At 36.1% G+C, this 25919-nt stretch overlaps 1 long non-coding RNA gene across 1 annotated transcript in view; it reads left to right on the plus strand.

Moving 5' to 3' along the window:
* The first annotated feature begins 1162 nt into the window (after positions 1–1162).
* LOC131802230 (uncharacterized) overlaps positions 1163–25919 on the plus strand; it is a 38844-nt gene continuing 14087 nt past the window's right edge. Inside the window, exon 1 of the long non-coding RNA XR_009342087.1 lies at positions 1163–2548. This is a non-coding gene — a long non-coding RNA (uncharacterized LOC131802230). The remainder of the gene's footprint in view (positions 2549–25919) is intronic.

Consider the following 25919-nt stretch of genomic DNA (forward strand, 5'->3'; position numbering starts at 1 on the left):
GAAACGACGGCAGGATTCGAGTGCGGCTTTGTCATCCCTTTATGATATGTCACAAATTATGCCATGCAAAGACTTCAAGCTGTTTATGCATGAAAATACACATGGAAAATAAAAGTGACACACAAAAGTCACAGTTTTTTTTTTCAAGAGACGAATGCTATGCTTTTACATTCTTACAGTTATGGAACAGATCAAAAAAAAAAAAAATATATATATATATATATTTATATATATATATATATATATATATATATATATATATGGAATTTTTTTAAGGTGTTCTAAGAATTTCGTTGTTATTTTATTGTAATTTCTTACCTTAAACTGTACCATTCTTGTTATTTCTATATATATTTTTGCTTTATAAATACAGAGTTGCATTTGTCATGTTTAAATTTTCCTGTATATACCATGAGAATATAAATAAATACAAATGCCTCCTGTATTTCTCATTTAGTTGTGGAATTACTTTTCAAAGAAAATCATATATAAATTTATGTCACATGTATATTAAGAATTCCAAAAAATTTAAATTGTCCTTTAATATTTTCTTACATGGCAATACTTTTGTCATACATCTATATGAAAGGTCTGTGCTGTGAAAACATTTAGTGGGCGTTTTTACATTATCCCTCGTTGGCAATGTTGAATGTTTTACATGATAGAATACAATGTGGTTGCTATCTTAGTCGAGAAATGAATATAAATATATTTCAGTCGTTTAAGACATTTGAATTCATTGACATTTATATTTAAATATATATTATTTATTATTTATTTTAATAAGAATAATTCACAGGGTGTTTCTAGATTTTTTTTGGATGGGAAATTCGTAGGCACCCTGTACATCGAGAGAGAACAAAGTTTAGCACATTGTGAATGTAACTGCTTTAAATTTGTGTATATTACTATGTAGAGAGCAAAAACCTTCGCCAATTTCTAATGAAATATTTCTGTTTCGGACATGAAATTAATTTAGAATCTTTTTTAATAATCTTTTAATACATTTCAAATAAAATGATCATGCAAGAGGCAATTAAAAATTAACGGTCAATTGTCGCAGGCACAAATCGAAGCCGCCAACATTGCCATAAACACAACTCTGTGTTCTTTTTAATCCCCAGTCGTCAATTGTGCTCTACACCTCATCCGTAATCCAACAAATTTCATTTTGTCGCTCATTTTTATCGCCCATTCTTATTAGCCTCTTTATTCGTATAGGCTGGAACGCTTTTAATCATGTTCGGCTTGTGTTTGGTTACCAAGTCTCATAAGTTTTTTTTCTTTCGTTGCAAAAACCACATTTAACTTACGGCGGATGCATAACGTCGTTTTTTACGACATTTTCTTTTAAAAGAAACAAATTAATACGAAAACTAAACTAATAGTGAGAATCCTAACAGAAAATAGTGTTAAAATAAAATAACAATAAGTGAAAAATCTATAGAAAAACAACGAAAAAATTGTATTTATGAAATGGTGAATGTATGTGGATAGATAATTATAATTGGTGCATTGACGAAAATATTTTTTCTTCATTTCCTTGCCATCTCTTTGAACAACACACAGACAGACTTATGAAAACACGCATAACATTCTCTCTCCCTCTCTTGCTGTCAACCTGATATATGTATGTTGAAGAGATGTGAAATAAAGGAACGTCAAAAATTAGTGCTTAAATATTGGAAAAATAAAGAAAATTTATTCTAAATAGAATCTAAATAAACAACAAAACAGTGAATTTTGTGTAAAATAACAAGCCGATATTTTGAAATTAACAACGAAATATATGTTCTTCGTCGTTTTGCTTACATACTTACGACGTATCTCATTATTTTTCCTTCCTTCACTCGAAAGATAACCAAAATAAAAAAGTGTAGCAAATAAGCAGCAAAGTAAAGTGAAAGAAAAAAAAACCCGAAGAAAGAAGGAAAAAAGAAAGGTGGAAGTGTAAGAAGAAGCAGAATATACTCTGTGCCTGCCTTGAAAATACAACTGCCCGCTGTAAAAATATTTTTGTACCATTAAAACCCCGAAAACGAATAGAAAAATTATTTTGTGTGAAAAAAAGGAAAAATTTTGATGTGTTTTTTGTTGTGTTGTGTTATTCTAATACAATTGAATTGATATTGTTGTGGTGCGTCCAAAATAATTTTGATTGGAAAAAGTGAAATACAAATCGGAAAAGATTATTGAGGATATCATCCGCCGTCTCGCCGCCTGTTGTATGTGTGTGGAAAAAAGGTGTGCTTTCTTTTTTAAGAGTTAAGTTTTTTTCGGTTTTGTGGTCTTATCTTATTAACACGCCGCCACAACCGCCACCTTCATTTGGAATAGCTGAAAACCCCCAAAGGAATATATTTCGACGACGACACCGTCGCCGCCACAACCGTCATCCATTTGTTATAGTTGTTGTAGCTTTTTTTGGATACCTTTTCCCGTGTGTGGTGCTGCGGCAAAAAAGCAGAGTGCGACGTCTACGTCATTTGCCGTTGATGTACTGTATTTCATCTGCTTCCTCTTCATCATCATCATCATCATTTATTAGGTAAGTGCTGAGTGTGTGCTTTTGATTGTTTTCGCTTTAGATTTTTCGGGGGGATCATGGATCTCTCCAAAATGTGTCTCAAGTTTATTTTGTATATTTTTGGTAGTAGTTTGCTGCTTGAACAAACGGTCTTCTTGCTCTGATTTCCAATGTTTGAGCGAAAGTTGTCTTCCCGCTTTTTGTTTGTCTGGATGGAATGGGGAACCATATGAGGTGTGTAGTGTTATATTCCTGTGGCATGGCATGTTAGTCATCGGGGATATAATGACGAAAAAAAAACTAAAGTCAATATGAAATGAAAGAAATAAAAAAGGTTAACAGTTTTGAATGGTTTATGAGAGTCCATATCATGAGTTGCGAGCAGTGCACGGAACGGATAGGTAGTATTGTTGATATTTTAGAAATTGATCCACACCAAATAATTGTCCTTTGTTTCTTACCTCTTTTTAGATCAGGGCAGGTATATCAGATCTCGACATATTCAATATTGAAGGAGTGTGACAAAATTTTTCTTTAGGGAAAAATTGCCAAATCTGCATAACACATATTTAGGCAGTAAAAAATAAACAAATTCTATAGAGATCCTTAGAAGGAATTAGATTTAAGATATAGAAATAAAATAGCTATTAAATTAGACTCCCGAAGCCCATTATAGCCAATGGTTTATAAGGGTCCATATCATGAGTTGTGAGCAATGCACAGAACTGATAGGTAGTATTGTTGAAATTTTAGAAATTTATCCACACCAAATAATTGTCCTTTGTTTCTTACTTCTTTTTAGATCAGGTCAGGTATATCAGATCTTGACATATTCAATATCGAAGGAGTGTGACATAATTTTTCTTGAGGGAAAAATAGCCAAATCTGCATAACACATATTTAGGTAGTAAAAAATAAACAAATTCTATTGAGATCCTTAGAAGGAATTAGATTTAAGATATAGAAATAAAATAGCTATTAAATTAGACTCCCGCAGCCCCTTATAGCCTAGAGTTAGATTTAAAGACTTTACAGGAGTGCAAATAGGTAATATTGTAAATATTTAGCAATAAACCCAGCCTTAATTTAGATTTAGTTTTTTTTTAGCGCTTTTCAGAAAATTTTAAAGAGCTGGGTCAAGGAATTACCTTAACGTTCAACATGGAAGGAGTTGACTGAGGCAATTCCTTTGATGCTTGTAAGAAGACTACTTGAATGAAAGGTACTTGAAAGGTTGAACATCAACCAAGCGAAAATCACGAAAACCAAACGACCTTCACCGTTCATATTTCGTCATCAAACAAAATAAAATTGTGAAATGTCTAATGGTCTGAAACTGTGGAATTACACTGAGGGAATTTGAAATATGAAGTATGTAACCTACAACAAAATAACTGTTGTGTAGCCTGCAACAAAACACTTTTTTCAGAAGTTTGGAGTAGCATCAACCATCCAAATACAAGGGCTTTCATAAACAACAGCCCAGCACCCCATTCTGCGTCTATAGGACCTTTCCAGCGAAATAATGGATATGCAAGTACATAAGATATCCTCCATTTCCAAGAAGTTCGGATTATTGAAAAGTCGTTTAAAGATCATTAAGTCTCTATGCCAGAGTTTTCGTCCAGGGATATGACTAACCAAATCACGCCTTTGTAAGGCTCCCGAATCAACTATTACTTTTAGAAAATCACCTGCCTGAAGTAAATTCGGAATATTGGTCCACATCTTGTTAGCACATAGTGCCTTATTCTTCCTAGACAGAAGTCTGGAAAAATCGTTGCAGATATTTTCGATATTTCTATATGTGTACATATATTTTTCGTACAAATTAACATTTACCAAAAGCAGTTATATGACCCCTGTACCGCATTCAAGATAGAAACATCACAGCCGGATTTGATTGATATTGAATTAGGAAAAAAACGAAAGAAGAAAAACTGATTTAGTGATCCACGATTAAGTATACGTGTGTGTTAGCTATTTTAGTCTTTTTGGATAATTGAAGAATAACAGCAGATTCAGTGTTCAGCCTATATCTGAGAGAAAGTTGGTCTGTGACAGAGTAAGTGCTCGACCATTTCAGTTTCCCCCTCATATTGACAGAGTCTACAGTAATCGGTGTCGGTCGTCACCCCAAATAGAAGTCATGGCCCTTGTGTTACAGTGACCTGTGATGGTTCTCTGTTTTCCCCATTGAGATGAGCGACCTTTTTCTCTTCCCGGAGACTGCTATCCAATTTTTCTTAGTAACATTACACCCCTTTAATTTTGCCAGTTTTGTTGTAATCTCCCGGAGTAATGTTTGTATATCACGAGGAAGGAGGATCCAAGGCTTGTCAATCCAGCTACTTATTCAGAAATGTTGCAGTGGATTGGAATGTTTTTTGAATTCATTCTTACGCTCCAAAACTGCCATAGACCTAATGGTACCTGAAATGAATGCTTTCAAGGCCGCTTGACTATCTACGTATATAGCTCGCCCAGTTGACTATTTCTATTGTCCAACAGATTTATTTTTTTTTTTTCGATAGCAAAGGTTTCTGCGTGATGTTCAGGCTTTTGTACAAGACCCCTGCTCACATTCCCCTTTCCATCTTTGAACCATTGTTAAATGCAGCTATACCGTTTGGAGACGTGACGGTGCGTAGTTACAATCCATACGTCCCTGAAGATTTTATATTCATTTTATCCAACCAGGTCCACTTTTTTATAATGTTGCTTTCCGATTTTTTAACTATCAGAGGGTTACATATCATTTGATGCAATCAAAGCGCATTAGGTCTTGTTTCTTTAGATGAAATTCGTTTCAGAACATTTGGAGTCGATTCGGCAATGCCCGATCCTCAGATGTCCGGACGGGGCAAAAATGTGCTAATGAATGATATGTTATTCTAAGTGTTTTAACAAGATATTAAATGGGAAATATTTCTAGTTAATAATGATAATAAAACAAACAGAGTTGTCAAAGTTGTGGCACCTAGTGATGTTCGTACGTCCGTCTGTCTGGCTGGTGCGCACAATAACTCTTGAAGGGAGTATCCGATTTGATCCAAACTTTGTACATCGTAATATTTTTGTCAAATTTAGATCGAGTTCGGAGATGTGCAAAATCGGTTCACTCCCTCTGGTATCTCCCCCACAAAATGTCGAAATTTTCAAACAATTGTTAATTTTGTCCTCCCTTGTTTTTTTTTTTTTTTGAGTTGAAGTAAAGTTTTTAAATTTTCAGAAATATTTTGTATCCTGTTCAGGACCGATTTCCCATTCTATTACCTTATTTTAGAATGGACCACTCTACAACCTTCTTTAGCCACTCCCATTCTTTTTTTCCTCCTATTTTGCTTATTGATTTTCCCCCTTGGGGTGGTGGTCTGCCATTCAATAAATCACCGCCATTCAATGACATTCTAAATAAAAATTCTAGAAGAAAAACAAAGGTTAAACCGTTTTATTTATTTCCTTAGGTAAGGTAACTTTAGCAGCATTATTATGACATATAATTCTAATAATTATTGTAAATAGAATTTGTTGTTGCGGCTACTTTTAACCAGCAGTATCGGTATCTCCGAGCATATCTCGCAGGCAATCATGTGAAACATTAGTCATTTGTTTTTTGGATGGCGTTTACTCAGCAGTTGGTTGTATCAGTGAATTATGCAGCAGCAGCAGCAACAACACCAACAGCTACTACTTGGTGGCGATGGTGCTGTTGTTGTTCGTGTGATTGTCTTTTATTTTGTTATTGTTTTATTTAGTATCTCTTATTAGATTTGCAAATACACTCCCCAAAAATGATTAATTAGCACAAGTTGTTCGGTTCGTGATTGAAATGAAAATCGTTTGACCAAGATTTTGTGCGATGAATAACAAATAACGCAAAGAGGTAGATTTACAAAAACTATAATTGAATATTTGCGAGAAATAAAAAAACAAAATAAAAATATTTGCTTGCTGTTTAATAACCTATGGTAACTACAAAAGCCTTAACCAAATATAAAAGTTCCTAAAAGCGAATAATGTGTTTAGAAGTATAGGATACCTTAACAGTGGTAGACCTACATGAGATCACTGAGATAGCTAAACTTTTTGGGAATTTTGAGTGGCTAGAATACGTCTGAAAGGTCTTGCTATCCACAAATTGGTATCAAAAAGATCTTTTAAATGTCTTCAATGTCTAAAAGACCTTCTCCAGCTAAAAAATATACAAAAAAGGCTGACATAGCTCGAAAGCCTTCTAACGGTCTTCTGTGACGACTTTTAGGAGTTACTTTATTTACTGCTAAGAGTATTTTGCAGACCTTCTAAATATCTCTTATGGATAGAAGGGCTTTTAAAAGGCTTCTTCTATTGCTACAATACCTTTAAAGATCTTCTATATCCAAAAAGATTCTATCGATGTTCTATGATTATTTGACATTCCTAAGGGTCTCTTAAGCTAAATACTACTGTAGCTACAAGAGTTCTAGTGGTATTTTATGAATGAAGCAGAGCTTCAAAGGCTTCAGGGCTTATAACTACCTTTTGGTATATTCTTTAGTTATAAAAGCTTCAAAGCTCCTTTATACCAAGAAGAACCTCAAAGCTTTTCTATAGTTAGAAGAACTTCTAAAGATAGAAGAATTTCTAATACTCTTCTAAAATTAGAAAGGCTTCCAATGCTATTTTACAGTCAGAGGATCTTTTAAAGCTCTCTTATAGTTCGAAGAGAGAATGCACGTTTAAAGTTAGAAGAGCTTTAAAAGATCGGCTATTATTGAAAGGGCTTCTAAACATCTTCTTTAGTTAAAAAACTTCTGAAGCTTTTCTTTAGTTAGAAGAGCTTCTAAAGGTCTTTTAAAATAACAAGAGCTTAAAAAGCACTTCTGCAGTAAAAAGAGCTTCTAAATATATTAGTGGTAAAAAAGCTTCTGAAGCCTTTCTATAGTTAGAAATCCTTTAAGCTATTTTAAATCTGCTCCAAATCTGTTCCATATTAAGAAGAACTACCAAAGCTGTTCTATGACTAGCTTGTATAGCTCTTCTATAAAAGCTTATAAAGCTCTTATACAGTTAGAAGAGCTTGTAAAGCTCTTATATAGTTAGAAGAGCTTCTAAAGCTCTTATATAGTTAGAAGAGCTTTTTAAGTTCTTCTATAGTCCGAACTGCTTTCGAAGCTCTTTCATGCCCCGAAGATCTAAAGCTCTTCCATAAAAACTTCTAAAGCTCTTCTGTAGTCCGAAGATCTAAAGCTTTTCTATAAGAACTTCTAAAGCTCTTCTGTAGTCAGAAGAGCTTCCAAAGCTCTTCCATGGCCGAAGATCTTCTAAAGCTTTTATAATGCACTAACACTAACTTTTACAGCTTTTTTTAAGTTAGAGAATCTTTTAAAGCACTTATATTGATATAAGAGTAACTGAAGCTCTTCTTAATTATCACACCTTTTAAAGCATTTCTGGGGCTGAAAGACGCTTCAAATGACTTTATGACAAGAAGAGCCTCTTATGAGCTTTTAATGCCTCGACGAATCTCCATAGGCCTCCCTTGACTAGGAGAGATTTTAAAGGTCTTCCTTGGCTAGAGGGGTTTTCCATTAAAATAGTTCCTATTTAGTTCTTCTATAAATAGCCCTGATGGTAATTGTAGTTTTTGGCTAGATGAGTTTGTAGAGAGTTAATAAAGCTCTTTTAAAGTCTTTCGGAGGACAGAAGTCTTCGCTGGAAATGCTTCTTAAGGTCTTTCATGGATATACGAGCCTCTATAGGCTTCTCTAATTGGATTGGCTTTTTAATGGCCTTCTACTACTAGAGGATTCTCTTAAGATCTTCTAATAATAGAGGAGATTCTTAAAGGTGTTTCATAGTAAGACCTTCCATTGATATTCTGTGGTAGAAAGAGCTTTTCTTTTCTCCTCTTCTTCTTCTCTCTTCTGCCTTTTAATACCTTTCTAAGCTATAAACCCCTCTTAAGTCGCTTTATGATTAGGAAAGCTTTTTAAAAAATAAAAGAGCTATTTCAGGTCTTTCAGGAATAGATTAACTTTTTTAGGTGTTATATAGCAAGAGGGCTTGCTAACGGCCTTCTACTAAGGTTTCTAAAGCTAGAGAAGCATCTTTAAGATAAAGAGATCCTTCTAAAGTTCTCCTTATATGAAATATTTTATAAAGCTAGAATTCCGTTTAAATCTCCTCTTTCCAAAAGTTTTTTGAAGTCAGAATTGTTTTTAATTATAAGTCCTGCCAAAGGTCTTCTGTAGATTGCTGTCACTTCCAAAAGACTTACTGTCTGGGGAAACTGCAAAAAGTCTTTATCAATCAATTATGTATTTAGAAGTTCTTTCGCCATCATAACTTGGTGAACGCATTTGATCCTCCAAGGCCAATATTTTTAGAAATCTTTTAGTAAATTGTTGATTATCAAAAGTTCTTAATCTGCTATCGTTTTCAATTTTACGATTTCATAGATACACAGTAGGGTTCATTATGATCACCATCCCCTTCTTACTCCTTCTGCACTACCCTAGCTTAGTTTGCATTTAAATTGCAAACTATTAAGACAATTGTTGTTTTTCTCACTTATCGGTCACTTTTGCAAAAGAAGAAAAAAAAAACACATTCAATTCCACCAAATCCAATCAATAATTGAAAGATAATTGTTTTTGTTTGCTCTGTGTGTGTGCATTACACGAATCTACAGATAAAAACCAAGGGGGATTTTTTTCTTCATGTTCTCTTTTTTGATTCACTTCTCCACTAAGTTTTCATTTTTTTAATTCAATTTGTAATTACAGTTATTTTGCTTTAGTTTAAAATTACATTTTAAGCTTGGCACGAAATAAGCCGAATTGAAAACAAAAACAAAAAAAAACCTGATAGCCATATCCGAAACGTAGCGCATAACTACCAAAGCTTAAAAGCCGTGCAATGGTTCGTTCAACCCCAAAACCCACCAACCAACCTCAAATCCAAATCCAATTCCAACATCACACTTGAAAATGAAACATCAAAAAGTTAATTTCCAAAGCAAAATTTACAGTTACAACAGCGCTTGTTATTGTTGTAACTTCGTTTTGTTGTACAGTAAAGTTTTATTTATTTTGTTGTTTTTTTTACGAGGCTACCGCTTTTGCGGTTTGTTTTATTTTTTTTGTTTATTATCTTTACATTGGGTTTTTGACTGTTGTTCCGTTTTTTTTTTGTTGCCTTACCGCCATCGTCGTCAGTTACTTCTTCTGAATTCACTCTCTACAAGTGCTGGCTTGACTGACCACCGGCCAGTAACTGATATTTAACCAATAAAACCAACACAAAACCTTGAATTTAATTTGTCTTCTGCACAGATATTTGTTCAGGTTCGGGTAAAGGAATAGTGTCTTCAAATCGAAGAAGCGAACAAGGCATAGATGAAATTGAAATCTGTGCTATTTTACACGGATTTGTTTAAAAACGTTTCGCTTTGGATGGAATCAGTTAAGGTGCTGATCTAGCGAAGTTCGTCCCTCTGTCTGGTTGTGGTAAGCACGATAATCCACGAAGAGACAAACTTGACGACAGATGTCTTCCCTCAGCAAATATTCGATTATTTAAATATATTTTAACTTCTGTTATAATTATTCAAATTGTTGACATTCTATGGAGTAGGTTACGAAGGAATGGGCCAAAATTGTCCATTTAGTATCGCACCTAAATAAATATGATATAAATATTGCGACGTGCCAGGTTTGGTTTACATCCAATTTTACGCTTTTTATACCCTCCACCATACTATGGAGGGTATATTAACTTTGTCATTCCGTTTGTAACTCCTCGAAATACTCATGTTAGACCCAACAAAGTAAATATATTCTTGATCAGCGTAAAATTCTAAGTCGATTTAGCCATGTCCGTCTGTCTGTCTATCTGTCTGTTGTAATCACGCTAACTTTCGAACGAATTGAGATAGAAGGCTAAAATTTTGCACACCTGTTTATTTTTCCAGTAGGCAGGTTAAGTTCATAAATGGGCCATATAGGTCCACGTTTTCATATAGCCCCCATATAACGGTACCTCCCGATATTCGGTATTTTGATGATTTTAGCGACATTATTCACCGGAATTATTTCAGCTTTGGTATTTGAAGTTCGAAATGGATACTACAGCCTATGACAGAAAATTATCTGGGCAGGTCTACGTCTTCGTATAGCCCCCATATAACGGTATCTCCCTATATTCGGTATTTTGATGATTTTAGCGACATTATTCACCGAAATTGTTTCAAATTTGCTGTTTGAGATTCGTTATGAATACTACAGCCTATGACAGAAAAATGTCTATGCAGGTCCAGGTCTTCGTATAGCCCCCATATAACGGTACCTCCCAAAATTCGGTATTTTGATGATTTTAGCGCCATTATTCACCAGAAGTGTTTCAAATTACGTATTTAGAGTTCGTAATAGGAACTACAGTCTGTGACAGAAAAATGTCTATGCAGGTCCAGGTCTTCGTATAGGTCCCATATATCAGTACCTCCCTATATTCGGTATTTTGACGAGTTTAGGTACAATACCCACTGAAATTGTTTGAGATATCGTATTTGACGTTAGTAATGGAAGCTATAGCCTGTGACAGAAAATTGTCTATGCTGGTCCAGGTCTTCGCACAGCTCCGATATAATGGTACCTCCCTATATACGATATTTTGATGATTTTAGCCACATTAATCAACGTTTATTTCAAGTTTCGAATTTGAATATGGTAATGGCTAATGGCAAACCATTCCTATGTAGATCCACGTCGTATAGACCCCAATATAACGGCAATATTCGGTATTTTTAAAATTTAACAGAATTTTTTAAGGATTATATTTTTTTAAAATTTCCAAATTAGTTTCAAATGGTGGAGGGTATTCAAAGTTCGGCCCGGCCGAACTTACTGCTTTTTAATTTGTTATGTTTTGTTTTTCAAAATATTGAACCCTATTTGGGGAGTGTACCAGAAGAAATGGTCCGATCTCTACCATCTTTATAGCAGATCTTGTGTTGATGGAAATATTGAGATATACCAAGTCTGAATGGAATCGAATCCTACTTTCGGTTTTATGAGCCTTATGGATATTCAAAATATTGACTCTTTGTGGGGGAGGTACCAGAAGGAGTGAACCGAGATAACCTATTTTCTCAGCAGATCTTGTGTTAGAAGAAATAATGGAATATGTGAAATATGAAGAGAACTCGATGCTTATTTCGGATTTTATAATCATTTTGGTTATTCAAAACGTTGACCCTTTGTGTGAGAGGTAACATAAGGAATGGTCCGATCTCTACCATCTTTATAACAGATCTTATGTTGATAGAAATACAGAGACGTGACAAGTCTGAATGGAATCGGATATAAATTTCGTGTTTTAGGGTCTTCATGGGTATTCAAAATGTTGACCATTTTGTGGGGGAGGTATCAGAAGGAGTGGATCGATATTTTCTATTTCCTCACCTTAGCTAGCACTGATGCAAATATTAGGGTTTTGCATAGTTGGAGCAAAATCGGATCATTTATTCTCTTTCTGTGCTGTAAAATATTTTTTTGAAAATTGTAACATTTTGTGCGGGAAGTACAGGAAGGAGTGGACCGCTATTGCCCATCTCCCAACTCGATGTAAGTTTGATAATAATATTACGACGTACTAAGTTTGGACCGAATCGGATATTCCCTTCGAGAGTTATCATTCGCACAAACCAGCCAGACAGACAGACGGACGGACGGACATCGCTAAATCGATTCCATATATACCCTCTCTAGCCATATGGCTGAGGGTATAAATATACGAATTAAATCCACGTTGGGCGTCAGCATTGATATATAACTTTGTAGTTTTGAAATTGTATTCCCACTCTCTTTTGCATGCTTCTATTCACTTCTTAACATTGAAAGTGAAAACTGCAGAAAAATAGGTCCACGTTGGGCGCCACTATTCGATGTAAAAAATTTTATTTATGATTTTTGATAATTTTTTGGCTTAAAACAAATGGATTTCTTCGAAATGGTCACCTTTGGGCGAATTCGAGCCTTCAAACGGCCAATGAAACCGTCACACGCTTTCCAAATGTTGCTCTGCGGTATTTTGGCCCATTCAAAGCGAAGCGCTTGCCTGAGGTGATCGATACTTTGGTATTTTTTAGTGCCAACCTTGATTTCCAAAATACTCCAGACACAATAGTCCAACGGATTGGTATCTGGAGATTTTTGTGGCCAGTTTGCGCTGGAAATGAAGCGAAGAACCTCATTTTATAACCATTCTTGGGTGGCACGTGCTGAGTGTGATGGTGCTGAGTCCTGTTGGAATGTCCAAGGTATGCGGCCAAATGGTTCCGTGCCCAAGTCTTTAATACATCCTCCAGAATATTTTCGCAATAATGTTTGGCATTTATTCTGATGCCACGGTCGATTAATACGAGCGGAGAGCGACCATCGTCTCTTATGGCGGCAAACACATGGCCGGCGCTTGAGCTCTGGTGGCCAACCGAAGGTGCACATTTTCAGCTGACCTCTTTGGCAAGTAAACTCGATCATTTGTGTTTGTTTACAAACTGCAGGACAACGAATGTTTTCTCATCGAAGGTTTTCTCATCGGAGAAACCCAAATTCGGCAGTTCACCACTTTCGGTCAAGCAAAGCCACCCTTTTAGCTTTTTTGAGTCTATTTTGTTTCTGTTGCGGTGTCAGTTCTTGCACTTTTCGGAATTTCAATGGCTTTACCCCGAGCTCATTTTTCAATATTTGCCGAATGGAATATTGCGATATGTTCAGCTCACGAGCCATTTTTTCGGCCATTGTGACGCGGGTTTCGATCAAGTCGCTTCTTTACTTTTCGAACCATTTCTACTGATGTTGCTGTTTTCTTCCGTGCACTTCCTTGACGTCGGGCTACGCTACCAGTATCTCGGTAACGAGCGATGGTACGAGACACAAACGATTTATTCACTTTTAAATGCTGGAGTGCTTTAACGATAGCCACTTGTGGTTTTCCAGCCAAATATAAAGAAATCTCACTATCACGCTTGAATTCCACTCCATTACGAATAACTTTTTTTTTTGGAAAATTCTCACCAAAATGATTTTTTACGCTTGTAAACAATATAATGAGCTATCACTGGAATAATTTTAACAGCTGTCGATCGAGTGGCTTAGAAATTATAGCAGTCTAAAGTTAGTTACAGTTTTTTCATTTCACCCGAATTTTTCCGATTTTATAATCAAAGTGGGTTTGGCGCTAGGGCAACTGCATAGAAAATGCTGAAATGCTAAAATACTATTTTATTTTAAAAGTTATCTTCAGGGGCATCAATTACGATACAACTCTGAAGTTGTACAATTATTTTCCCATCCTCGTCACTCATTCGCCAATGCAATATTCAACATTGAAATTGAAAACTGAGCCATAAAAGTGAAAAATTTAATTTCGTTGCCTTGATGGCATTCCTTCAAAATAATAAAATTGCTGTTGCTGTTGTTATGGTTTTTGTTGTTGTTCTTCTTCTGACCACTTACCATCATCACTCCTGCACACTTCAACATGGTTGGCTACTATTCAGTCTTTGGTTAACTTGGTAGTTGGCTGAAATATGCAGTTGATACTGGTAGCCACCATATAGAGGCCAGTGTTAGTATCATTTATTGTTGGCTATGCTGCATGCTATCTTCTCCTGCCGAGCGATCAATGAACGTGAAATCGTTGAAAAAAAAAATCCCCAAAAATGTATACCACTTCAATAAATGCCAACAAAAATGCATTTTTATGTATCAGCGGAGTGGAAATGTTGGTAGCCATCAAGGTTTCTGCCACATACATGCTAGCCCGTCCAATGGTCATCATACCAAAAAACATTGATATTAAAAATTTCAAATCTTCGAAAAAAATCCGAAATTATTTTCACCAATTGCTGGTTGTATATATTTATGTTTTGTTGTACAAACTGTTGTAAAATTATTTCATTTCGTTTTTATTTGGCTGCTTTACTGCAGTCCATTGTACCCCTAACATTGGCAAAAACTAGCCGTACAACAGACAGTAGCTAAACAAATGGAAAATACGAAGCTATGTAATATACGTCTGTAACGTAACAAATTTTTTACATACCATTTATGACTAATATGCAGATGATGGAGGTGGTTTTTTCTTCTTTTGGTTTGCATGCTAAATAAATGCCACTGATGTTCATAGATATTATGGGCACCTAGGAAGGAAGCAAATATGCTCTCTCTCTCCACACCATGCAAATGTGATGTATTGCAGTTTATGTGTGTGTTGGTCGGTATTATTTAACAATGGTTAATGGTGATTCGGAAGTGCATTCGAGAAATTCCACATGCAAATGCTAGCTATATTGAGTTAGGAGGTACCATAATGGAATGTATTGCTGAGCGTTCAAAAGGCGCAGTAAAAATCTTTCACAGATAAAACAAAGGGATATCCTCTGGAGATCTAGAGATCACCTATAGTGTGACTCCGAGAGACTTTGAAAAAATGTGGAGATTGAAGTGAATTGCAGAGGTTTTCTATAGAAAAAATCCTTCTAAAATTCTTGTAATGTCCGTGAAGAAATATTTAAAAATATACCTAGCAAAGGAACTAGCGACTCCAATATTACTAGACTTTAGAATGGGATGGTAGTTTAAGGCATTTAAGAATTACATAAAAATAAATGCAAGAACATGCCATTATTCGGGCGCCACTTTCTAAACTAAATACTAAATTGATAAAGTTCTGTGTGTTAAAATTGGTGACCCGACAGTGAAAGTCAACTTCACATTGAGCATTATATTTTTCTTTAAATTCAAGCTAGACAATTGTCGGCATTATCTTCTAAAAAAAATCTCTAAGCCTTGTAACGGAAAATGAGCAAGACGTGAATCACGTAACTGAAAGGCTAAAAAAGGAAAGATGTTAAAGGCCAGGGTTGAGATCATACTTAAATGGGTGATCTCAGGGAGCACTTACCAAACGTATGGAGATTATGGAAAAAGAGAATTATGGATATGGAGTTTGTTTCCGATTTTTCTTGGAAATTTAGCGCCTAAACCTATGGAAATTGCAGATAAAAAGGTTCACTGCACAGAAACTAACAAAAAGCGGGTTTGAGATAAATGGAAGGCGAATGTGTGGATCTTAAAGACAAAAATAATTTCGCACCTAGAGATTTTTCAGAATTTTTGACTAAATATCTTTTAAATGTCTTCTATTATTCGAATACTTTTTGAAGTTATTTTAGTTATTTTATTTATTTTTATTAAAGTATATTATAGAAAGAACGCCTTTTGCGTATCTTTAATAGCCTGGAGTTCATTTGAAGGCCTTCTACAGAAAAAAGCTATTTTTAAAGCTCTTCTTAAAACCAAGATTTTTAAAAATTCTACATCGAAATTACTGATCAAGAATATACTTTGTGGGGTCTAAAATGTATATGTATGTTACAAACGGAATGACAAACTTAATATACCCTCCATACTATGGTGGAGGATATAATAAACCTTCAATAAATGTTCAGACTCTAGAAGACTTCAAAAGGGTATCCGGGATAAAAGGTTCAAGCTATATAACAGAATATCTGAGAAATGTATTCTATCTCGGAAGACTTCTAAAGCTCTACCAGCTAAGAAGCCCTAAGAAGGGTCTTTGCGCTATAGAGGAGTTTTAAAAAATTCTCGGGATTCAAAATGTCTTAAGGCTATTGAAGATTCTCAAAAGGCGTTCTTTCTATAAAATAACTTCATAAGATTTTCAAAAAACCTTAGGGCTATATTATACCCTCCACCATAGTATGGGGGGTATATTAAGTTTGTCATTCCGTTTGTAATACCTCGAAATATACATTTTAGACCCCACAAAGTATAAATATTCTTGATCAGCATAAAATTCTATTTCGATTTGGCGATGTACGTCTATCTGTAGAAATCACTCTACCTTCCGAACGAAAATAAGTAGGTTGATAATATTTTACTCAAATGTATATTATGTCTGCAGGACTTTTGGTATTGAATATGGGCCATGTATGTCCACGTTTTGGTATAGCCCACACATAATGGTACCTCCCTATTTCGGTATTTTGGTGACTTAAGCCGAAATGTTTCAAATTTTGTATTTAAAGTTCGTAATGGATACTACAGCCTATGACAGAAAATTGTCCGTTCAGGTTCACGTCTCCGTATAGCCCCATATAACGGTACCGAAATTCTGTATTTTGATGATTTTAGCAATATTATTCACTGGAATTGTTTCCAATTTAGTATTTGAAGTTCGTAATGGATACTACAGCATATGACAGCCCTCATATAAAGCACCTCCCGATATTCGCTATTTTGATGGTTTTGATGATTGCCAAGTTTTTTACTCCAAAAACCGTTTGCAAGTCTTTTATAAGCGAAAAACCTTTTCAGGCCTTATTTCGCTCGAAGACCTTCTGAAAGTCTTCCGCAGAGCGAAATTCTATTGAGCGATTTCTATGACATCAGTGAACTCTAGAACACCATTTGCATTGGAGGAACATTTCATAGACTACTCATGTTTAGGGTGGTAACCTTTTAATGCCCGTCTTCAATCCAAGGACCTTCTGAAATTTTTAACCGGGTATTTTTTTTGAAGTTTATTTTTGCCGAAGACTTTTCGCAGCTCTATAAAGTCCAAAGAGGTCTTCGGTAGAAGTCCAATCAAAAGGTTTTCATAACTCGAAGACTCTGTTGAAAATATTTTACATATGTCTTTTGAATTTCTTCAATTGCCCGAGGACCTTTCGAAAGTTTTTTACATCGTCCTTTCGGTTGGAGCCCAAAGACTTTTTATGACCTTCTAACCTTTCCATTCCCCAAAAACCCTTTAAAAGGCATTCATAAGAACTCTTGAAGATTTTTTATAGTCTGAATACCTTTTTAGTGTTTTCTATAAACCGATTAACTTTCAAAGTACTTCTATAGCCCGAAGAGGTCTTCGGTAGAAGTCCAATCAAAAGTTTTTCACAACTCGAAGACCCTGTTGAAGATATTTTACATATGCTCTGTCTTTTGCATTTCTTCAATTGCCAGAGAACCTCTTGAAAGTCTTCTACATCTCGAAGACCTTTCGTTTAGAGCCTAAGCACTTTGTATAGGTCAAAGATAGTATGAAGGTCTTTTGTAGCCCTCAAACTTTGTCGGGGGTCTGTTATAGCACGAAGACATTTCGTGGCTCTTTTCTCGCCACAAACCCTTCAAAGATTTACTTTAGTCCGACTGACTTTTATATATCTTCTATAGCCTGGAGGGATTCTAGCCCGAATAGATCAACATTTTTTTCAAGGTATTATAGTATAGTTATATAGTGAAGGCCTTCTATTGACCAGAGTCCTTTTGAAAGATTTTCAAGACTCCAGTGATCTCTTGAAGATCGCTGACAGCACTTATTTATGACCATTTTTTATCACGATTAGAAGGCCATCTAGAGTCCGGATACTTAGAAGACTTATCAAAAGCTCATCCACAACTATGAGAACTTGTATACGTATTATTAAAGTTTTCTATATCCCAAAGACCTATTGAAGATATTCAATAGACCCAAACCCAAAAAGACCCAAATGGGGCCTTTTGTCAGCATGAAGACATACAATAAGTCTTTGGAACGTGGAAGACTATAAGACTTTTCTGCCTAAAGGGAATCTTCTATAGAAGCACTTCTACCTTTAAAAGAACTTTCAAAGGGGCTTTGGTCTACAAATAACCTTCGAAAGCTCTTCTCTAGTTAGAAGACTGTTTACTAGTCTTCTTCTTTTCTGTGAGTTTTTTTCTTCACATTTGTATTGCGAATATTTTCACAAATTGCCTACGTATGAAGGCCACCCAGTTTTCTTAGAATACATTTTTATCAAATTTCTCAAGATAAGAATAATAAATCAAATGAATGAAAGAAAAACCTAGCGTTTGTATCATTCAAATAACATTCAACGACCATAAAATGACAGTGTTCATGTAGGTTTTTTTTTTCTAGCGATTTCCTTATCGCTCATTATAATATGGAAGATAAAAAAATATTTTCTTAACTTGTTTTGTGTGTTTCCATAGAATAATTACTCCAATTTTTGAAAATAAAAGGAAATTTGTGTCGCAATACGTGGGTGAGAAAATGTGCGACAAAAGTCTAGACACTACTGTTGGGTTTACCACGATTTTGAAGAGCGTTACACGAGGAATAGGGGTTGGGTTCTAAAAAATAAAATTTACCCAAAATTCGCAATTATATAAAAATAATAAAAATTTATTTATTTATTTTTTTAATTTCAGGTAAGACTTGGTTATATGATAGAATATCACGAAATGAGTGGTAAGTCCTATATTTTTGGCCATATATCTACAAATGGTAAATACTTTCAAATATGGTCAACCTTTGTGGTTACATATTTCAAACTTAATTCTCAAAAATGTCAATCGTCCTCCTCATCACAAAATAGATTTCAAAGCAAATTTATGCCATCAACTTCATAAAATAATATTCCATAAATAATTGCTGTTTGCAAATCCAAATAGTCAACCACTCCCCTCCCCTTCCCAGTTTTATACAATCCACCCTTTCCAATGTGTGTGTGTGTGTGTGTATGAGCGAATTTTTACTGCATCACTTTCAAATACGACTTTAATAAATTATCGTCATTTGTTATAGCATGGCACGTTTAATTGTCACTGATGCGATTTTAATCTCTCACTCCTGCCTCCAAAGTTGTCCCACCCCAAACAACACAATTTCCAGAGATGCAGACAAATTCAAATTCACTTTTTTTATTATAATAATTGCATTAAAAAAAATTGAAAATTAAAAAACATCAGATATAAAATTTTATATATACTTTCATCCTCGTCATCGTCATCCACATTCCCCCTGGGAAGAAGGATGGAAGGCGGCGCATACAGCCAGTCATCCAGTTATTCAGCCTTTATCTGCATTTAACCATTCATCCAAATATGCAAGCGACGAAGGGGCGGGCGGCGGACGGTCTGTCACAGCCCAGGCAGCCAATACAGACACAAGTATCACATTACATAACATAAGTCATTTTCTGGTGGATTCACAGGAGTCAGGGTTGCCGTCTTGTGGTTTTTCATTGATCAGCTGGTTGTGTTTAAAAAAATTGAAATCTATATTTTTTGTCAAAAAAAAAAAAAAAAAAAAAATCCTGAAGAAATGGCCCGATCTCTACCACCTTCATAACAGATCTTGTATTGATGGAAATATTGAGATGTTCCAAGTCTGAATGCAATCGGATGTTAATTTCGCGTTTTATGAGCTTCATGGATATTCCAAATTTCGACCCTTTGCGGGGGAGGTATCAGAAGAAGTTGACCGATATATTTCATCTTCACACCCAACCTTGGGTTAATAAAAATATAGTGAGGTGTGTAATTTAAAGAAAATCGAAAATTTACATCACATTTTATCTCTACCGTCTTTGTAACAGATCTTGTGCTGGCAGAAATATTGAGAATGGAATTGAAAATTAGTTTCGCGTCTTATGAGCTTTATAGATTTTGACCCTTTGTGGGGGGTGGTACCAGAAGCAGTGGACCGTTATATTCCATCTTCACACTAGACCTTGGGTTAATAAAAATATTGTGATGTGTGTATTTTAACGACAATCAAACCCTTATATCACATTTTATAAGAATTATACAGGGTGAGATAAAAAAACTGCAACAAAGTCAAGGCCATAATTTTACATTTTTTTTTTTAAATTTCATAGAATGATAGCAAAAAATGTCGGAAATAGCATCAAATTTTAGAATACGTTTAGATTTGTTCGAATTGGTCACCTTTGGCACGAATTATGGCCTTCAAACGACCAATGAAACCGTCACACGCTGCCCGAATATTGCTCTGCGGTATTTTAGGCCATTCCCGGCGAAGCGCTTGCTAGAGGTGATCGACACCATCACCATGGCCGGCGCTTGAGTTCTGGTGGCTAACCGAAGGTGTACATTTTCAGCTGACCTCTTTGGCAAGTAAACGCGATCATTTTGTTTGTTTACAAACTGCTGGACAACGAAAAGTTTTCTCATCGTAGCGAAGAAAATCAAATTCGGCAGTTCACCACTTTCGGCCAAGCGAAGCAACTCTTTAGCTCTTTTGAGTCTTTTTTCTTTCTGTTGTGGTGTAAGTTCTTGGAATTTCAATGGCTTTACGCCGAGCCCATTTTTCAATATTTGCCGAATGGAATATTGCAAAATGTTCACCTCACGAGCCATTTTTCGGCCAATGCGATGCGGGTTTGGATCGATAAAGTCGCTTTTTTACTTTTCGAACCATTTTTGCTGATGTTGCTGTTCTCTTCCATCAACTTTCTTGACGTCGGGCTACCAGTATCACGGTAACGAGCGATGGTACGGGACACAAAATATTTAATCACATTTAAATGCTGGAGTGCTCTAACGATAGCCCCGTGTGGTTTTCCAGCCATATATAAAGAAATCGCACTGTCACGCTTGAATTCCATCACGAATAACTTTTTTTCATGGAAAATTCTCATCAAAATGCTTTTGTACGCTTGTAAACAATGAAATGAGCTGTCACGGAAATAATTTTAACAGCTGTCGGACGAGTGGTTTAGAAGTGACAGCAGTCTTAAGTTGGTTGCAATTTTTTCATCTCACCCTGTAATTATTCAAAGTTTTGACCCTTTGTGGGTGAGGTACTTGATGGAGTGGGCCGATATTTTCCATTTTCGCACCTCACCTAGCACTGATGTAAACATTAGGATTTGCAAAATTCGAGCAAAATCTGATTATTTTTTCTCTTTCTGTGCAGTAAAATATTTTTTTTTGAAGGAGTGGACCGATATTGCCCATCTCCTAACTCGATCAAAGTTTGACAATAATATTACAATAGGCCAAGTTTGGATAAAATCAGATGCTCCCTTCAAGAGTTATCGTGCGTACCAGCCAGACAGACGGACGGACCGACATCGCTAGATCGACTCCAAATGTCCTGAAGCGGATTTAGTCCAAAGAGACCTAGGGTCTAAAACCATTATTTCTATGTGGCAATTTTTGGACGTATGATATATACCCTCTCTAGCCTGAGGATGTAAAAATAATGTATAAGCACTTTTTATGAAGTGGCGCCCAACGTGGGATTCTGTGAGAAGTTTTAGTCGTGCAACTTCAGACCTTATATCAAACCAGTCTTGTAAATGAGTCCTCAGTTGTAGGTCTAAAACTACTAACTGAGCAACACATTGGGCGCCACCGACGTAGACAGAAAGGCTTTCAAAACCAAAATTCCTTTAAAAATATCTAAAATTACATTGGGAAATGGGGTCCGGGCTCCCTGGGCCCCCACAATGGCTACGGCCTGGGCGCTACTTCATTAAAAGTGTTTATAAATAATTAGCCGAACAAAAATCGATTTTTTTTAAATATTTTTTAAAGGACCACATCATAAACATACTTGGCCTTGTAATATCCCATATGGAAATCCTCCCCCCCTACTAGGTGGCAACTCTGTTCGCAATCCTTCCGTCTGCTGAATTCCCATTCTCACTTTGAATTTCACTTCCTTGTAATGCATGAAATGTAAAGTACCAACAACGTGAAGGAGGAGCAGCAGGAATATGTACATAAGTATACACCCGTACACGATAGAAGAGGATGAATTGTCTCCACTATGTATGTGTGTGTGTGGAAGTGTGTGCGAGTTTGAATTTCATTCACAAAAAATAGGCGGGGGAGCAAATGTTTCCATATGAATAGATTATAATGGTCTTTTAAACACCTCATTCCATGGCTATGGCTTTGAAACTGCAACTAGGATTTATTTGATGTTGTAAAATTATGTGTGCCTGTGTGTGTGTGTGTTTTGGGTGTGAGCTAGTCAGCCAGCCAGCCTTCAAGTCAAGCCAGTCGTTCGGTCCGCCAGTCTGTCTGTCAGGCAAAAATCCACTTCTGTCGCATGTCGATTTATTCATCAACAGCAATATGTACGGTGTGGTGTGCTGTGTGTGTGTGTGTGACAAACTCTGAGGGTGACAATATGCGTTGGAGGACACAACATTACTTTTACTTTGACTACCAAGTTTTTTTCTTTTCACCGCCCTCCAGCTCCTCCTCTTCAGAGTTTGGTTTTATTTCCATTCGTTGCATTTCTCTAAAACCTTGCCTGCCTGCCTGTCCTTCTCAATTTTCTAGTCACCGAAGCACGTTTACCTTGTTGTCTCGTCTCGTCATTTTTTAGAGTAGGCTGTAAAATATCGATCGTTAAAATGAAATTGTCGCTTTAATAGACACAAAGCGTCAAGCTAAGAGGACATTCAAAAATGGTTAAATGACAAACAGGCAATTGCAAAAGACAGATAGCACTGGCAGAGATGGTTGGTTAATACAAGCTTTCGGGTGGACAGTGGTCTGAGGTGAAATGAAGGGCTTTTCAGATCGTGAAAAGGACTGGACAGATGAATGATTCATTGCAAAGGGAAATCTTTCTAAGGTTTTCTAAAGAAAGAACTTTTTTTAAGGATCTCAAATATATATAGCTCAAATACCTCTCCTTAAGGCCTCTTTAAGCTCCTCGATAGCCCTAAGGTTTCTTAAAGGTCTTTTCTACCAGTAGATCTTGTGAAGATGTTCTATATGCAGAAGATCTTTTTATGATATTCTATAGCTGGGAGAGCTTGCAAAGATCTTCTATAAACAGAAAACATTTTTCAGGTCTTCTATAGCCCAAAAAACTTTTGAAGGTCGTTTGTATACCCAAGAGAGCTGGGAGAGCTTGTAAAAATCTTCTATAGACAGAAAACCTTTCTCAGGTCTTCTATATCCCTATATATCCATTTGAAGAGTCCAAACATCTATTGAAGGTGTTTTTATAGATATTTGAGGCTTTTGAAGGACTTCTGTGGACCGAAAAAAATTGAAGAAATTCTATGGTCAGTAGACCTTCTTAAGGACAGTCGTTGTTCGAAGGCAATTTTAAGGTGTTCCATACATTTTCGAGGTCCTCTGTAAATGAACTAGCCCAGTCAAAGGCATTTCTTGAACATCTATCACTAAAAATACCGGCACATGAACGTAATATTTAATGGTCAACAATATTACACAAATAAAGGAAGGGTCAATTTGCAAATTGATAACCGATTTGGAATGAACATGTTGTCATGTATGAACCAACCGCTGGCAAAAAATCTGACTGAACTTAACCGGAACCTCTTATCATAAATGAGCCATACTTTGTGAAAGGAAATGGGACTGTTTCACTAAAGGTTTCAGTTTGTAACTGGGGATAGAAGGCTGCGAAATATATGAACATTTCCATCGCCGGGAGGTTAGTTTCATATAATAGCGTCCAAATACTTTACATGTTCCTCTGGGAAATTCTTCCATAATTTTTTTTTGGAACTAGTCATAAAAGAAGCCGAAATAAGAACCCTGAACCCTGGTTAATGTATATTTTTTCTGGTTTAATAGTTTTGACGGTATGAACATTTTCAAAAAGTGGCGCCCAACGTAGCATCCAATTAGATACATGATTTATACGATATAAGATTACAAATAACGATAGACGTCGTCGAAATATAAATTGTGTATGCGTCTTGGATTGAGATATATGACCATTTTAATATTTTCAAAAAGCGGCGCCCAACGTGACATCCAATCGAATACATGATTTATAACACCTAAGATTGCAAATAGCAATAGGAGTTGTCGAAATGTAAATCGTAATCCCTCCCCATGCACAATTCAAACACTGAAACGTTAGATTTGTAAAATGGCGTCCAACGTGGGATCCAATCGGACATAGGCTTCACAACTTATGATTGAGATTGCCTTTTTAAAAATAAGGAGTTAGACAAATCACTTTAAGTAGAACTAAACTTTTCGATGTGTTCGATGGTAAAGAATTTTTAAGTGGCGCCCAACGGAATTAAAGTCCCTAAATACGAGAAAATTAAATACAGGATGCGATAACAAAAAAACAGCCAAGTTCAGACTGCTGTCATTTCTAAGCCACCGGTCCTACAGCTCTTAAAATTATTCCAGTGACTGCTCATTATATTGTTTACAAACGTACAAAAGCATTTTGGTGAGAATTTTCCAGAAAAAAAGTTATTCATCATTGAATTCAAGCGTGATAGTGTGATTTCTTTATATTTGGCTGGAAAACCACAAGTGGTTATCGTTAGAGCACTCCAGCATTTAAATGTGAATAAATCTTTTGTGTCTTGTACCGCCGCTCGTTACCCTGATACTGGTAGCGTAGCCTGGCGTCAAGGAGTGGACGGAAGAAAACAGTAACATCAGCAGATATGGTTCGAAAAGTAAGGAAGCGACTTGATCGAAACCCGCGTCGCAGTGGCCGAAAAATGGCTTGTGAGCTGAACATATCGCAATATTCCATTCGGCAAATATTGAAAAATGGGCTCGGGGTAAAGCCATTGAAATTCCAAAAAGTGCAAGAACTTACACCGCAACATAAAGAAAATAGACTCAAAAGGGCTAAAGAGTTGCTTCGCTCGGCCGAAAGTGGTGAACTGCCGAATTCGGTTTTCTCCGATGAGAAAACATTCGTTGTCTAGCAGTTTGTAAACATACAACATGTTCATGTTTACTTGCCAAAGAGGTCAGCTGAAAATGTGCATCTTCGGTTGGCCACCAGAACTCAAGCCCCGCCCACGGTGATGGTATGGGCCGCCATAACAGCCGATGGTTGCTATACGCTCATATTAATCGACTGTGGCATCAGAATAAATGCCGAATATTATCGCGAAAAATTTCTGGAGGGTGTATTAAAGCCTTGGGCATGCAAACATTTTGGCCGCAGACCTTGGACATTCCAACAGGACTCAGCACTATCGCACTCAGCAGGTGCCACCCAAGAATCTCCTAATACCAATCCGTTGGACTATTGTGTCTGGAGTATTTTGGGAAGCAAGGTTGGCACTAAAAAATACAAAAATGTCGATCACCTCAAGCAAGGGCTTCGCCGGGAATGTACCAAAATACGGCAAAACAACATTCAGGCAGCTTGTGACGGTTTGATTGACTGTTTGAAAGCCATAAATCATGCCAAAGGTGACCAATGCGAACAAACCTATACTTATTCTAAAATTTGATGCTATTTCCGACGTTTTTTTGCTTTCATTCAATAAAATTTAAAAAAATAATGTAAAAATTATGGGGTTTGACTTTGTTGCAGTTTTTGTTTTATCCCACCCTGTATAGTACAAACCTGGCACGTCGCAATATGTATATCATACTTTTTTAGGTTCGATACGGCACATTCCTTCGGAACCTACTTCATAGAGGGTCAACAATTTGAATAATCATAGCAGAAGTCAAAATATATTTAAAGAATCGAACATTGACGTCTGTCGGCAAAACCGACTGATACCTTTTAACTTGTTTTCTTAAACAAGAAATTAAAGTATGTTTAG

The sequence above is a fragment of the Musca domestica genome, unplaced genomic scaffold (assembly GCF_030504385.1).
Source record: "Musca domestica strain aabys unplaced genomic scaffold, Musca_domestica.polishedcontigs.V.1.1 2, whole genome shotgun sequence".
NCBI classification, from domain to species: Eukaryota; Metazoa; Arthropoda; class Insecta; order Diptera; family Muscidae; genus Musca; species Musca domestica.